The 16,856-nt window shown below is 34.8% G+C and overlaps 1 long non-coding RNA gene across 1 annotated transcript in view; it reads left to right on the top strand.

Moving 5' to 3' along the window:
• LOC127019061 (uncharacterized) overlaps positions 1–9,336 on the top strand; it is a 53,021-nt gene extending 43,685 nt beyond the window's left edge. The window contains exons 2-3 of the long non-coding RNA XR_007766858.1: positions 8,064–8,128; positions 9,276–9,336. This is a non-coding gene — a long non-coding RNA (uncharacterized LOC127019061). The remainder of the gene's footprint in view (positions 1–8,063; positions 8,129–9,275) is intronic.
• Positions 9,337–16,856: the final 7,520 nt, after the last annotated feature.

The raw sequence follows: 16,856 nt of genomic DNA on the forward strand, positions 1-16,856 counted from the left end.
CAATATATGTGAAAGATATGGAAGATAAAATTACATCAGAGTAATTGGAGGTATAAAGTTAGGGTATTTTATTGATATGTCGTGGTGTCTAGATGATTTAAAGAGAGCAGAACTGGACTCTAACCTTCAAAGAACATCTTGGTAAGAAAAGCGAAGGACTTTTCCAAAAATTAGGTGACTAACCATAAGTAATTCTTTGTCACTAACTCTTCTGAGGTTTTTTGTTTGTTTTTAATATTGTCCAATAACTTTAATAGGATTTGTGGACAAACTATGAATATTTTATAAATTGTGATCCCAGTCACCACTGTCACCCTTCATTTTCTTGTCAACATTACTGACCACATTTCTAGTTATTTCCAGTAAATCTTTCTCTTTATACAAATAATCCAAACCAGGACAAGATGTCCCTGGCTCACAGCTGTGCCTATTTTAATCTATATTCTGATCTAGCTTCTGAATTATTCTACTGAATCTATCCTACTGTTAATACCTGAGCAGAAATAAACTTGTAACAGTATTTCCTAGTGATGTAGCTGAGCACAAGAGTTTCATTATGTTGTATAAAACAGCAAACAGCAAAAAGAAAATCCAGTTGAAAATCATTGTATGCTCTACTATTCTAGCCTCTGCCTTTAATGAAGAAGATACAGAGAGTATTTAGTCATTCTTGTGGGATTTTAGTCATCCCTGATTCAGTTAAACCATTTTGACAGAAACATAATTAAGCTTCAGTGAGTTAAGTACTGTTTTTTCCAGCACTCTGAAAAAGTTATTTAATATTATGATTATGTTCGGCAATTTGACAGCAAATAAATATTTCAAATATTGAAATATAATTATATATATTTTTAAGACTCAGACAAAAATTTTGGCATGACATAACTTTTGATTTTGATCATGTAAAAATTGTTCCAAATGAGTGTATGGATGGAAATAAGAAGTCAGAGAAATAAATTTCCTACTCCTGTACTTTGACTGGAGTAGGTGTTTGGGTTTGTGATGGAAGAATTATTTTTAATTGTCATGTCTTGTAGCTTTTACTTGGGTGTAATTTTTTCCTGAAATCTGGATAAAATAGTCTTTGGGAACAGTGAATGATAGTATTTCCTAAGAATATGAATAGAAAAAGAAATGTTTTCTAATTTTCTGAAAATTAAAAAAGCTTTCATCATCAGCTACTGTAGTAATAGAGCAGATGATGCAAACATTTACACAAAGATGTATCTTTTGTTGTCTAAAATGCTTAGTCTGCTGAAAATTTGACTGTATTTTCCTTGAGGGATAATCAGAACAATAAAATGAAATTAGTCAATAAAATTTTCTAACAGCTGTCCCTATCAAAGCTGCAAAATCTGCCATGAGTAATGACAAATACACAAGGACCGATACGTGTTATCCATAGAAGACACAATAGTTCACTGGAGGTTATTTAGTGTGATTTATCACATATAAGAAATTATTCAAGTGTATTGCAGCTGATGGAGTAAGCTCAACGTGGCAGAGAATGCATGCTCCTGTCCTTTCCCCGGAAGCGTTGTAATGACTTCAGAGTTTATATCAGTGAAAACTCTAGAAAAATACCACAAGCCTGAAAACTACTGCTATTTGTGTTGTAATACTTCACATAAGAAAACATCGACTGTGATATGTTTGGTTTGCTAATGACATTAGCAAATTTTTATTCTCATTTTCATCAGATAAGTAGATTTTGGATCCCAGTGGTTTTTTTCTAGATCAAACAAAAGGCATGATCAGTTTTAATCCAGCTAGAAGGAAGATACTTCGAGTTAAAGAATGATTTAAAGAACAATGTGATAGCTGGGGATTTCATATTTGCAATGTGTGTTGTGATTTTCAGATCCTTAACTTTTCTAGAGGCTCAGGTGACGCTGATGGCCAAAGCCACTTCTGGTTTTTGAGTGTTAGGACATTTGTAACTATGCTTCCCAGAAACCCAGCCATTTAAGTATGCCTGTGTAATAGTTGTATTGAGTAGCTGTATTTGGAACTATACTCAAAGATAATATGCAAGTCTGCTTAGTAGCAAAACAAGATTTCTTGAATATTTTAACAACTTTGGTGGAATCAATGGGCCCATAGGATCAAATCTGTTAATATTGACCTCTCACTAAGTCCTCAGTTCAAAAGATTCAGATTCTCAGATGTCAAATCTTGGCTGCCTACTTGTTCTATGAAAATAGTATCAAGATGTACTTTTGAATGTTTTTTAAAGTTTTTTTTTTTTAATTTAAAAACCAGTTCTTATTATTATAAGAAAAATTATGCAAGCATCTGAAATGTGGAACATTTCTTAACATTTAAATTTTACTTTATTCCTTACATCCTTTCTGTTGACCTGTACAGCATTTTGAGAGTCATTTAGGCAGTTTTAAACTTGGGCATAAATGTATTCTTATGGTTCAGAAATGAGTTGAGAAAGGCTACTACTGTTGTCATTATTATTAAATTACAACCTTTCTTTTAAGACAACACAAGTTTAAAAACATGCAAAAGACATATCTAAGAGGAAATATCTGTTTCTGGTATTGACTCTTATTTGCAAGCTGGCAGCTAGGAAACAGGCATAGTACATGTTTTTGTTAACTGTTCCATGAATGACAAACATGGATAGTGATAAATGCTTTTTGAAACATTAATTTTTCTATATCATCTTAGGTGTTGGACAGGATTCCATGCTAGCTGCCAAATACAGGTTTTCTTTAGGCAAAAGACAAAAAGAAGAGGAAAAAAAGGAGGAGGAAAACTAATGAATGGAAAGGCAAGCACATAAAGAAGGAAGGCAGAACAACAGCATCAGCTGTCATGTCTCATCTCTTCGCCAAACCTGGGGAAGGTGGCCGTGGCAGGTGTCATGGCAATTCTCGCTCTAGTTGTGTTGCGATGCTGGCCAGGATTAGGCTATTGAAATATCCATAATGTATTCAGTAACCTGGAAGCTAAAGAAACAGTGGAAGTAGCAGAAGGGCTGCAATACGCTTGTTTCAGTGTATTCTCATCCATTTCATGTCATAATTCCTTTTTTTAAGGAGCAAAAGTGGTATGATAAGGAGAATATTACATTCTCTCATTACTTTCTCCATCTAAGCCTAATTTTCAGTATTCCAATTTTAGTCCATCAGCTTCTAGCACACTCATTAGCTGGTCTAAGGCAGGTACGGTCAAGTTGCTTTTTTTTCAGTTTAGTCTTTTAACTTTTGCTGACTTTAATAAAGAATTTTATTTAACCAGACTATTACTGCCCATGGCAATGTAGATAATAGGCTTGTATGCAAAGTGTTTACTGCCATTGTATTGGTAGCTGCTGAGAACATGACGTTTCCTTTTCAATACTGCTAATCTTATTTCTTGGGGCATTTTTGTTCTGTACTTTAACTGCTCAGTAGGGCAAATGTGCACTGTTCATCATGATAAAGAGGTATTATCTTTTGGTATTCCTGGCCATCTCTGTAATACAATAAAATCAAAATAAAGAGCCAGCAGACAATTGAAGACATCTTATCCTCTAATGATTGGCATCTTGATTTATAGTCTGTCATTCTGGAATGACAAATTTTTCATTTACGGGCGCACACTTCCACTGAACTTTATACCCAAAGCCCTCAATTCTATCAAATGTAGTTTTGATACAGAACATGTTTCAAAAGCAAACAAATTATGGCTTTTTTACGTATTTATGATCCACTCAGATTTCTCTATACATTTTTTAAAAGTCCTACATAAGGTGGGACTTCAGCAATATGCTTGTTAAGGGTTCTTTTTAAGTGAGCAGTAGAGATTGAGATCTGGAAAAAAAGAACTAATCTAAAGAACAGAAAATCAAATTATGATTTTTTAGAAGTTTTTAGACTTTTTTTTTTAGATTTTTAGAATATTCTCTCTGTATTCTTTACATACTCTTTCTGGAAGTTTTAGTACTTGCTACATGCCATTCTTCCACTGTTCTCCCTGAAAGTCCACACCAAACCAAGTATTTGTAAGCTAAAAGGATGCAAATATTTTCATGGCTAATAAGAAGAGGGAAAAGAATGTGTCACATTGATTTTCCAGTTACTTGTTTGTTTGGGTTTTTTTAAAAGGTATGCATTTTTACCAGTCTTTCCCAACAATTCTAACAGGTATGTACATGAAGTGAGCCTATCTGTTCCACTCATCTCTAATTGGCAATAGTATCCCATGATGATAGGATCAAGCCTCTATTGTGAATAAGAAGATAAACACTTCTGAAATAGTAATGGAATTTTAATTTATTTATCCCCACCAAAATATGAGGTTATAGGCTTTATTACTTGTCGGATGTAGGTTTCCAAATAAATCATTTTGTGAAAAAGAACAGATTAGAAACAATTGAAATTTTGTTCATAGGTATTCCATGTACCTTATCTGCTCCTGTGTTTCAGAAGAACTATCTTTTTAAAGTGCTGTTATGTTTTTACTGACTAAATTATAGAAATATATACCTGATCTATCGAAATGGTTCTTTTTATCCTGGCTACTATGTTATTTCAAATATTTACTCTTTCATGAACCCTGCAGAGAATGCAGAAGCAATAGTTGCTAGGCTTTAAAATTAGCTAGGTGGTCTGTTTTTAGATAGTTTCCCACATTGTGTAGGTATTGTTGGAAAAAATCAGGTTGACTGTGAGCATTTAAATATAAATTTAGGCACACATTGTTAGACAATTATTTGGAAAATGTTGTTTCTCCCAATGAATAATTCCATTAGCAGCCCAAAAATTTTTTGGAGGAAGACTCAAAATGTGGATAGATCAGGTAAGAGAGTGGAATAGAAAATGACCAGAGATACACTATTAAAATGACTTCTTGTTTGCAGAGGGGAAATTAACAATTGACCTAGGAGGGAAGGTAATGTAAAGTTACAGGTTGAAACCACAGCAATTTTTTTTAGAGAACAGTTAAGTAAAAGGAGAGGATTCATAATACACCTTCTGACTCAAAGATTTTACAGTAAAATCACAAAGAAACTGAACAGTCAGGCAGGAAAGGCACATATGCAGTAAGATTAGACATAGTTACTAATGGATTGTGGACTAAAATTATCCATAAACCCTTTATGCAAAACTCATACTTCTTACAGTATTGATGTTAAAGATACATTGTTTTTAAGTTGGGGGATGAGAGACCGCATAAGATGTGAGGAGTTTTGCCCAAAACAGGGGCAGAATGGTAGTGTTACAATATAAACGGTCTAGAGAAGAGTGTGTGTGTCAGGAGTGGATTTAGGATTACAATGATGAGCAAGAGATGTTTAGGAGTGGGCAAACAAGTGTAATCAGTGATGTGAAGGAAAACAAGTAATCTGTGAGGGCTGTTTTTAGTGGACTTTATTAAGGTCTGAATCAGAATCAGAGTTCTCCAAAGAGTTACCCTGAAAAAGGGGAAAAGAAAAGCTGCAATCATTGTTCCCACCTTATGTTAAACATCAGGCTGGTTGACACAGTCTTTCTCTCTGTTTCTATTAGCTCGTTTCCCTATATTAGTCACTTATAACAGAAACATGTAGTCAAATATAGCAGGAATTTTTTTGCAAATGTGTTCCTGCTTGTTAAACTTGAGAATTGTTTTTCCCTTAGATACATGATGACTTTCCCAAGGGCTAAAGTACAAATCCAAATTGGATGCACTCTGTATACTCATCAAGAAATTTTGGCAAGAGGCCACCTGGGAGTTGTCCATAGTTACTGGAGTTTGTGCATTTCAGATTCCACATTAACGCTTTCTGGGTATATCTCATCTTTGGAAGCTTACGCTGCAAGAGAAAACATAATTTTGACAGAAATGCATTTTGGTTTTGTTCTTAACGAATAATTTGCAGACTTTCCCTGTCCCTTGTGTGGCATCTCATAATACCATGATGATTTTCTCTGAATGCTTTTCCTGGAAATGTAGTAAAAAAGGAGTCTACTTAAGAAAAAAGTGTCAAGGAAAAAATATGGACATATATTTAAAATTCTTGCGTTTATGTATGATAATTTGACTATTTTTTAAGATGAAATTATTTTTATTTCAGAACTTGAGTACAATCCAATAGCATAATATAGTTGTAGAATGGTTTGCTAGAAAGACTTCATATGTAGTGACTACCGCTTTTAATTAGTTTTATATATTTATTTATTTTCTTGAGCTCATACTATTATACTTCATTTTATACTGTGTTTAAATAGAATCTGATATCTGACTACTGTAGACTGTAAAGAGATTTAACTTGCAGTTCATTTATTCATTTATTCTTTGGAATGTGCTATGAACCCAAATGTAGGCCTATAAAACAATAAACAATTGGGTACAATATTCAGAGGAGATTCTCTATATTGTTAATTGCTGTTGATATTTGTTGTAGACCAGTTTTAAGGGAAAGAATATAGAGTCTGTTATTAATTTAGATAAGCAAATGAATCAAGAGAAATAACTGGTTTACAGGGAATCATGCTAGATGCTTCAGATTTTAAATGGAAAAACATTTTATTAAAAACTGATACAATAGGGAAACAACAAGAATGTCACAAATCAAATCAGCTTCATTTTTGGTAAGCCAAATACACTGTATCTGAAAGGTATGAGGTGCTTGTTGTTCTGAAATGGCTACGTAACAGCAGCAATCAGTGTCCAAAGCAAACAAAGGTGCTCTGCTCTCCTAAGTAGTTCAGAAAAAGCATCATGCTGAAAGAATCCTGCTGTGCTAAAACCAGTTTCAGGTGAAGAACATATTTCTAACCCAAGGTACCATACATCTGATGGGCAATTTGGGCAAGTGAAATCTGATGGTCTTTACAAAGTCTGTCTGCTAAATAAATTAACAGTGTCATCCATAACATCACTAGTCTTTCTTCAAAACACTTGGTTTATAAGTTCTACTTCTTTTTGTTCAATTGGGTTGCTATGGTATTACTGTAGGTCAAAACAACTAATTTAGAAAAAGTAATTATGAACTACTACTGGGACCTGAGGTGCTGATAGTTTTGTTTTATGGATATTGAAACGAGAATATAGCACCTTGTTTCTATATCTGCTGTGAAGTTCCCAAGTCTGATTTATTTGCCTTTTTGTATAGGCTATCTGGTGGTTTTAATTTGGGCTAATCCAAACTTTTGCAGAGTTCACATCATACTCATTTTATTGAATTTGAAAATTTCTGTTTATTTAAAAAAAAAAAAGTCCTTCTTTTCCTCATAGTTTTAGAAAAAATTGGGAGAGAAGTTGAAAAATACCTTAAAAATATTCTTCACTTCTGTCCTCATCTCAGTTACAATTGTAGCAGACCAAAAATCTTTTACCATAGAAATAGTTCTAAATAATTTTTGCTATGAAATAGAGGGAAATCAATTAACAGTACCATTTTAGTCAGTAGTTCAGTGCAAATGTTTCATTTCTATTAGTACTAGACAATAGTTTTGAGCTTTTTTTTTTTTAAGAATACAGAATTTAAAGAGTTTTTATTGTTTTGCTGTAGTAACTATCAAAATGAAACATCAGATTGTAGAAAAAAACATAGTGCTTTTATTTGTTGCTTTGTTTTGGTGGGGGTTTTTTTAGCAGAACACCACAACCATGAAGATAGGACTACTTGTACTTATACCTGCATTAATTAAGTTGTTTCATTTTGTATGAAAATACAGTCATATATAGATAAATAAAGGGAAGATGCAAAGACCTTAAACTCGAGGATTTTAAAACCTCTATTTCTGTTTTCCCAGAGTCCTAAAGGACATTACATTCTCATTAACTTTCTGTTTATTTTTTCTCGAGACTTTGAAGCCATGTTTCGTTGTTAGAATTATCTGCTGTATTTTTTTGAGGAATGGATGGTAAATGACACCTCGTTGCTCTGTGGTCAGCATTACTACCAAAAGACATTTTCAGGGGAGGGACATCACACATTTGAAAGATTTTTTCATTTGGATTCTTTCATGTGCCTGTGATCCTTAAAAAAAAAAAAAAAAAAAAAAAAATTCACTGACACATAATGTATTCTAGTCATGATGCTTTAGCATATCTAATGTCAAAATTTCTGTTCATTTCAGAATGAGCAAGACTTTGCTGTGGTGCAATTCCAAGCTATATAGAGAGAAATGAAGAAAAGCAGGAGGTAAGAGAAGAACCAGATATTATAGCTACACACCCACAGGAGACTATTTATGTTTTTCTGCTTCAGGCTCACAGAAACACAGAGAAGATAAATACACTTTTTCATCTGGGGGATTAAATATATTGTAGTCATTCTGAACAGCCTTTTTTTTTTAATTTTGCCTTTCCATTAAAGAGTCTGCATGTGTGCATGTGCTTCTGTGTGTGTATGCTTTAGAGTTAGAATTGGAAAAAAAAACCCCTCTCCCCTCTAATTCTTATTAAATGACATTTCTTAGGGTCGTGTATCTTAAGAAAAGGCTTACTTCAATGTCTTGGACTCAACTAAAATGTAAACCTTTAAAAATGGCATTTAGGTCTTCTCCAAGTATTTACTTGTCTTCCTAAAATTTTATTCTTAGATCCCCTACAGAAATACTTTTCTTTTCTTTTTTTTGAGATGTTTTCTTCTCTTGGTTTTGATTATATGCACTGCAAATAAAGAAATTTCTGCTGACATTATCTAGGTTAGAAAACTGTGAATTTTCTCAAACATATTGCACTCTCCCTTATGTCTAACATGCTCCATATGTTGATGTTCTCAAATAGGGCTGACTGGGGAAAAAACCCACTTCCTTTTCTGGAAAAAGTCTATTTTTGGAGAAAAAGTAATTCCTCCAATAATTCTTCCTCTTTGTCAATGACAAAGTAGTAGAAGACTGATCTAGGATATGCGAAACCAAGGTTCATTTGTTTGGCCTGCAGATTCAGCTTCTTCTTGAAGCTGTTTGCTTTAAGTATTTATTGGGGCAGGGCACCTGCTATTGCAGGTCAGTTTGGCGGCTGAGGCAGTCTAACAGTTCACTGCCTCTGAAGAGGCACAAGCCTTGCTCTTGCCCATACGCTGCCGTCTTTGCTGGTACCGGTGGTTGCCTGGCCCAGTCGTGCACCTTTCACATTGCTAACTAGAAACAAATTGCTTTTCCTTTGTTTGCTTATCTGCTGATTCAGCAAAATAAACTGGCTTGCCAAGAGGGTGGGTGAGTCTCAGAGATAACTGAAGGAAAGTAGAAACATATATGGGGCAAATTAGATTTACTCATTTATTTTAGAGAGCCATGCTTGCCTGTGTATGCTGGTGGTTAGTGTTTGGGTTTTTTCCCCGGCAGATAAGATTCCATCTGTGCCTGTTTAAAACCAAATACTTTGACCTGACTTACCCTGTATCACAAGGCTGTTGGCTGCTCTATGGTAAGTGTGTTCTCTCTCTCTCATTTTCATTTAGAAAATATATAGTCATCTTTTCTCCCATGAGAATGTTTCCAGAAAAAAACCCGGAACCCGTTTTTTCTGAGGGGGGCGGGGGGAAAGGCCCAGTTGGAAAATTCTCAGATTTGCTGTTGGTTAAATTGTGATTCATTTTTTGGCCAAATCACTATGGAAAAGGGAATAGCTACCTACAAAGTTATTTTCATAGCCTGTGCATGTTGCACACTCACATAACATACCTTGCAAAAGGGGAAAAGGTGGATGTATCCACTCAGAACACTGTGCAATGTTTGAAGAACTAACTCCTGTCACGATCTTTTTTACTTTGCATTTATGGGATTCACTATAAATACCACACGAAATATAAGAAACACTTCTGTATTCGGTGGCTTATCACTTGCCTTTTAGAAAATTCTGGTTTATAAACCTGCACATTCTCTAACGAGTTGTATTACAAGTGGAAAGCTCTGTTGATGGGAACACTATAAAACATTGTGACTGTTCTTGCAAAAGTTACTGTACTCATGATAAACACTGCAGTTCTGCTTTTTAACAGCATTTGAGAAATATCACAAATCCTTGTGTGAGCACGTATACACAATGGTAATATTATGTTCTTTTTTAAATATGTCTGTTGATTAAGTTGTGCTCTGGAATTTTAGCTGAAGACTTTGCATCGCACATAACAATAATCTCAGGTTATGAGATAGGACGTTGGGCTTGGGAAAGAAAGAGGTTGGACAGCTATCTTAGTTTTGATTGTCAAAAGTAATGTAATTAACACTGGGTAAATGGATATTGTTTGTGTGCTTTAGTACATAGTAAGTAATTGCATCTGACAAATAGAAAAAATACAATTTCAGATCTCATACACATATAACCTACAGTAAACATTTATCATACAGAACATTTAAAGTTTTGCTGTACTGGTAACAGAGATTTGTAACGCTTTTTATTCTTTCCCTAAAAAAAAAAACTTGAGAATTATAGTTGGTTTGTTTTTTATTGCAGTATGAACTGAAAAAGATCTTGTTTCCTCTGGAGACTATGAGCAGTTACATATCATTGCAGGAGGGAACTGTTTTCACAAACTAGTCTCTTAGTTATGATATATAATACACCATTTTACCTAAATCCAGGAGTTGCTAATACTTCTTATATGGCAACAACTAAGAATCATCTGTCATTAGTTTATAACCACATCTGTGAATCACTGGACCACAGCTGTAGATTGCAATATCACTTTTCAGTGATTAACAGGTCTTATAGCAAGTTTTTTCATTGCATCTTACAAAATCTGTGGCTTGCCGTAGAAATTATTGCACGTTGAGACAGTACATATATTTGTGCATTACAGAAAGTATGAAGAATATCAGCTACTAGACGTTTACTTTATTTCAGCATTCTGAAAATGAACCTCACTTCTTCATCAGTGTACCATGCCAAGGGATCCTATTACATTAAGTTTGATAAATAAACAGCATTAAAGATTGTACTGGCTGTGTAACAGGCCTGTTTGACAGTGAAAGATTTTAAAATGCCTGCTTCACACAGAAAAAAATGAATACAGGCCCATTTTATGTGCCAAATGACAAACTATAATGATTAATAGACCTATTTAAATGAATAATTGTCCTATGTACTATACCAGCTTATGTTGTACAATAGCTGTATATGCAGCAGCTGGCAAACCTCTTCTACGGAGATGTAAAAGATGAGAATTGGTAAATATAACAAATGACAGTTGAGCCAGGCCAAGCTAACAGTAAGCCTACACTGCGTTTCCAATGACCTCAGCGGAGTTCAGAGAACTTAATTGGCATCTCAAGGTTTCATACACCGTCCCCCCAACTTTATTTCCAAGTCTTCCATGAATCACTCTACTGTAGAATATCACGTTTTAAAGACATAAATTAATCCCAGTGAAACAAATATATAGCCAGTTTTTCTTTGTTCTATACGAGATCTTAAGTGATCTGATTCTATTTTTGCTTAATAAAGAAGGAATTAATGTGGCTAGCATAGTTGTAACAGAATTGGAGTTTGTGATACACGCTTTCATTTCTATTTTATTTTTCATTTCTCTAATGAAAAATAAAATAGAAATGAAAGGTGATAGGAATTGCTCACTTATTATGTAGGCAACTGTCACAGGGCGGGTGGGATCATTAATTAGCAGTGACATAGCAAATAGATCTGTGTTTTAACCAGGTTTGATCAGATATAACTCTATCATAGCCACATGCAGGCAGGTGTTTGCGAGTCTTTCTCTTCGCTTTTGCATTGTAGGTCTCTACATCCTCAGTTACAACATGTGTTCTACTTAATACATTTTATAGCATGGCTATGCATCTTCTAAAAGGTTCTTTAGTATTTTTGTTGGCTCTTTATTAATTTTGTTGTTTTCCTTTCACAAATTTAATCTGACAAAAAGCTGTTGAATCCTTGGTTACTGCTAATTTGCTCACTTGGCAATAGTAGAAGCATGTTAATTATTATTAATATTTGTGGATGAAGGATCCAGAAATATATTGCTTTTTTATCTCTGTAGTTATAAGGTTAAAAATAATTTTTGAATGAAAGAGTTGTCATTGGTGTTGATTTCCATTGTAGTAAGAATATTATACATACACACTACAGTATTGGTCTCAGAATAATTAATGGAAAAATAGTAATTTGGCCAAATTCTTCAAGCAGACTCCTATGGGGACACACAGAGAATGAACACATTTCCATTATATTAACATTGTGCCAGTATAAACAAGACTATTTTATAACTTATTTTCCACAGTCACTGTAATCGTTTATCATGCACAGCGGTGGCTTGAGGAGGAAGCTAAATTGTTGAATCGGCATTTCAAGCTCACTTTAAACTCAGCTCTAGTCTTTTGCTACTTTAAATGTGCTAATATTTTAATAACAAAGCTTACATGGCTCAGGCCTTTTCTGAAGGGACATTTGTGATTGGCCAAGTTGTAAAGAAGCGCCCTTTCTACTCAGCTGTCCACCTAGAGTATAATCAAGCAAGTTCACAGTCAGTATAATCTTTGCATTCTTCCTTTATCTGGTCTACAGCCAAAGCACCAAAATCCCTTACCCTTTCACCTGACCCTTGTAGGTGTGACGCCTTTCAGTGAGCACATACTCCTCTGGCTTTATGCAGCTCTTCTAGGAGATACAGCCAATGCATTGAGAAAGCACTGATTAATGAGTTTCTGCAAAGAGTTTGTTCCATGACTTTAGGATTTGTGGCAGTGCCCTCTTGGGCTGTTTTCCGTGTTACTAGTGAGAATCTAGATTGTATAATGAGGTGTTTATCTTTTGCGTGATTTACTGTCTCACTGGGTTCTTCTCTAAGAAGTTTTAAATATGTGAAAAAAATTATTTGGCTCCTTGATAAATGTTAGCTTGCCTTTTAGCTTTTATAACCTCTGACAGAGCTCAGACAAGCTCAGCAGACTGTGATGCCTCGTTTCTGTGAGAATGTCTCTTGTTTAGGTTGAAGTGACCGTGTTTTAGTGACTCAGTGTTAGATAATCTTATAAAACCATGTCTATAACCCAGTCAGGTCACTGGAACTGTTAACTTAATGTTCACCTTCTCCATTTGAAATTGTAGGTGAAGATTTAAAACTTTTCTTTTTCTGATATCTTTTTAATACACTTCTTTTTTCAATACTTCTCTTTTCCTTTTAAAATTACATTCTTTGAGGATAAGCTACTGAGGATAATTTTCCCTGTTTAGAGGACTCATTTAGACTTGTTTCTTTCACTTACTGATCTGCAAGCAGAGGTCCGCACTTCCAAATCAAAACCTTAGTGAATTGAGGTTATATGTCTTTCTTGAATCTATAATTGTGTATGAAGAGCTGAATTCAAATATTATGCAGGCTTTCTTAGCCTCATGCATTAACCCAAACTTCGCCTGTGCAACATCAGTTTCCCCCAACATGGGACCAACATGTTAAGAGAAGAATAATACCTTCTGAGGTGTTTCTGTGTCAGTATTGGGAGGTGTGGTGGGTCAGCCTTGGCTGACAGCCAGCCAGCCACTCACTCACCCACCTCACCTCGTGGGATGGGGGTAGAAAACAGGATGAGAAAGCTCATGGGTCAAGGTAAAGACAGGGAGATAGCTTGCCAATTACTGTTGCTGGGCAAAACAGACTCAACTTGAGGAAAATCAATTTATTGTAATTTAAAATAGATTTAAAATACAGGTATTAAAACACCTTTCCTCCCCTCCCTTTCCTTCACTCTTTCATTTTAGTCTCCTCTACCCCCACCCCGAGATTAGAGTTTATTTACTCAGAAATAAGTCTCTTAAGCATACAAAATAGTGCATGTTCTTTTTTTTTTGAGTACAGTGATTTTTACCAAAGAGATTTCAATGGAATTTAGTAGCATACGAAGCTTATCATAGAGAAATGTCATTAGACAACGCTTCTAGCCTTCCCTCAATCACTGCAAAATTGCTACTATTTCACTTCATATATTGCACGCTAACGGATTGTTTTAATAATTAATTGCTTTGTACATTACTTGAGTTAGAGAGAGTGAGAATGAGTTTATAACCTTATGACACTCTCCTTGGAATCCATGCCAAAGTTAGTATTTTTACTATTACAGAACAACAGAAACAGGTAGTAGAATCTGAGTCTCTGAACTGTGTAAAAGGAGCTGGTAAATCTTTTGAAATGTATGTCTATTATTAACTCACTAATGAAACCAATGTTTCTTAGGGCTTAATTGAAAATCCATTGAAATGGATGTAAGGATTTCCAAGTTTATGTTAAGGTCACAATCATACGGTTGTGATAAGCAACCCCCAAATAACTCTATTTTCTTCTTGGCTTCACTTGTATAAAGTAAAACTATCATAAGTAGATTTAGTATCTCTAAAAATACTTTCAAAGGCAACTTCCTGAGAAGGGCTGTAAAATCTAATGCAAAGAGAGAAAGAATAACAGTAAATGGCCGGTGACCCTGTGATGCCCTTACAAAATATCTTTCCTATCATTCAAAAGCACCTTTTCATTCTTTGAGGCCTTTTGGCAACAACAACAAAGACAACTAGAAAATAAGCTTCAGATAACATGTCCCTGAGGCAATACAGAGTGCAGTCTGCAGAAAGAAATGAAATAGCTTTCTTAAAATGTTTTGTTTCAAAAATGTACTTATAACTCATAATTGTGTGGACCAGCACACATAGTATACTGCAAACAGCACAGGCTCTTTCATTCATCTTGATGCTATTGCCCTTTCAGGTTTTCAAGAATTGATGACATAGTGATATCATAGCCTATCCAAGGTTTTTCTGTAGATTTGTGAATATGCTGAAAACATACGCTTTTTTTCAGAGACGAAGCTGAACTTCCTCCTGTTTCTTTTCCACAGCCTAAGATTCTCACGTTTTCTTTTTGTCTGGAGTTGTTATTTCATTTTAGCAAATTTTAGTGTGGGATAGGGAAGTCTGTCGTTTTCTTATACATACAAAGTGCACCCTCTCCATGCTTGTGCTGGTTTTTCATCCCTTCTGAAAAACCCCGCTTACTGCAGGATTTCCCATTTCTGATTCAGGGAATGGAAAATTGTGTGGAAATCTATGTTGTGGGGTCAGGAGAGGCAGAATACAAAGGGTAGCCTAATAAAGATTTATATGAGAGTATATAGCTTGTCAAGGCTTCTCTCTCTCAGCGTTACTTGCTCTGTTTGCCTTACATCACACTGGGGAAAAAGAATGCCCTCATTTTATATTACGTTGTGTTGTGCACTTAAGTTGAATATGTGTTATTTTAGCAGACACATTGTAGCAGGCAAATGGCATTTTTCAGTGCTTGCAAGGGACATGGATTTTTTTTTTTCTTAGAGTCTTGCCATTTCGTTTAAAGTATCGTTCTCTTTTCTGAGGTTCGTCTAAAATGGCACAAGGGGATTCTAAATTTACCGTTTTACAGAGAAAATTTTGCTGATTTTTAATGTGTTATGAGTTTTAGTGTAATATGCAACTTTTCCTGAATGTGGGCTCTCAGGATGAAGAATGTTCTTCTGATCTGGTGAACTTTCTTGGTCCAATTACATCAGTGATGGCACCACTACTTCCCTGGTCCCTTCAGTTTGTTTGCACATTTAACAGTGATTCTAACTTAGTTCACGATTCTAACCTGATTTAAGATAATTAATTAAAAAAAAATTAAAAATACCACACTTCTGCAACAGAACTGTTTGTCTGCATCTGTCAAGTTTCATAAAAGCATAAGCTTATTGTTTATATCAGTTTTCAGAGTTAGAATTACCCTTTGATATTAGCAGATAACCTGCTATGGGTTTCCTGATCTCTCATGAACCTGTAGTAGCTACATATCATTTTTATATGGAGATGGAGTTGATGGAAAAATATCAATTTACATTCAGTCAGGCCTAGAGAGGAAAAAAAAGTCACTTAACTTCTCATACCGTATAGTTTTCCTGTTATTTTGTTGAGCGTGGACTCATAAAAGACAGATGAATGGCCAATTCACTGGCTTTTTTTCAAGCAGTGAGGTACTATTTGATGTGAATCAGAGTAGAAAAATAATACAAAGTCATGCAAACCAGCAATGAAATAACATTTAACAGAATGTCCATAAAAGATAAGAGAGATGTATTTTTAGGTATCAGAATGCTAACGGTGTGATTAAAACAGTAAGGGTCTTTGTTTTGTGACATTGTTTTCTTTTTATTAAACTGAAATGTAAATCTTGTAATTAGTGGGAAGAAAATGCAGGAGGGAGTTGGTAGTTCAGTCTATAAATTGAAACTTTTCAAGGTTGTGTCCAGGTATTCAAATCAATGTTTACAACAGATACAGCATGCAGCCTAGCAAAAATCAATAACATTAATAGATCATGTTATTCAAAGTTATGTGAATGCCAATTAAGTAAATAAATGAACACAATGAGATGTTGTCAATGAGAGATCTTGAAAGGAAATAAAAATGACTGAGGTGGGAGAATGTAGGTTATCGGAAAAAAGCAAGAATTCGGTCACAAAGACAATGTCACACTGATTAATAATCAAGGCACATTTGGATAAAGAACATAGAAGAGAGGACTACAAATCTGCAGCCAAATCCAGGCTGCTCTAAAAGATGTCTTCAGAAATTAATTTATGCAGGTGATTTATACTTGAGTTTTAAAATGACGCAAAGTATTAAAGATTATTTACAAGGTGACTATGACATAGATTGTCATTGTGGAGAAAGATGAGAAAAAAATATTACTCTAGGAAGGACATTTCACTCAGGCAAAAATGCATACCATGGTAAAACACAAGTACAAGAGGTACAGTTTAAAATATAGTCCTGTGATGTTTCTGAGGGAAGTGGAAAAGAAGGAATGCTTGAACCTTGTATACCTCTGCTTTTGCTCCCTGCTAAATTTCACTTTGGTATTTAGAGATAACATCTCTTATGACTGCAGCTTAGCCAGAGATATTCTAGGT

This window comes from Gymnogyps californianus, chromosome 8 (genome assembly GCF_018139145.2).
Source record: "Gymnogyps californianus isolate 813 chromosome 8, ASM1813914v2, whole genome shotgun sequence".
In the NCBI taxonomy this organism is placed as follows: Eukaryota; Metazoa; Chordata; class Aves; order Accipitriformes; family Cathartidae; genus Gymnogyps; species Gymnogyps californianus.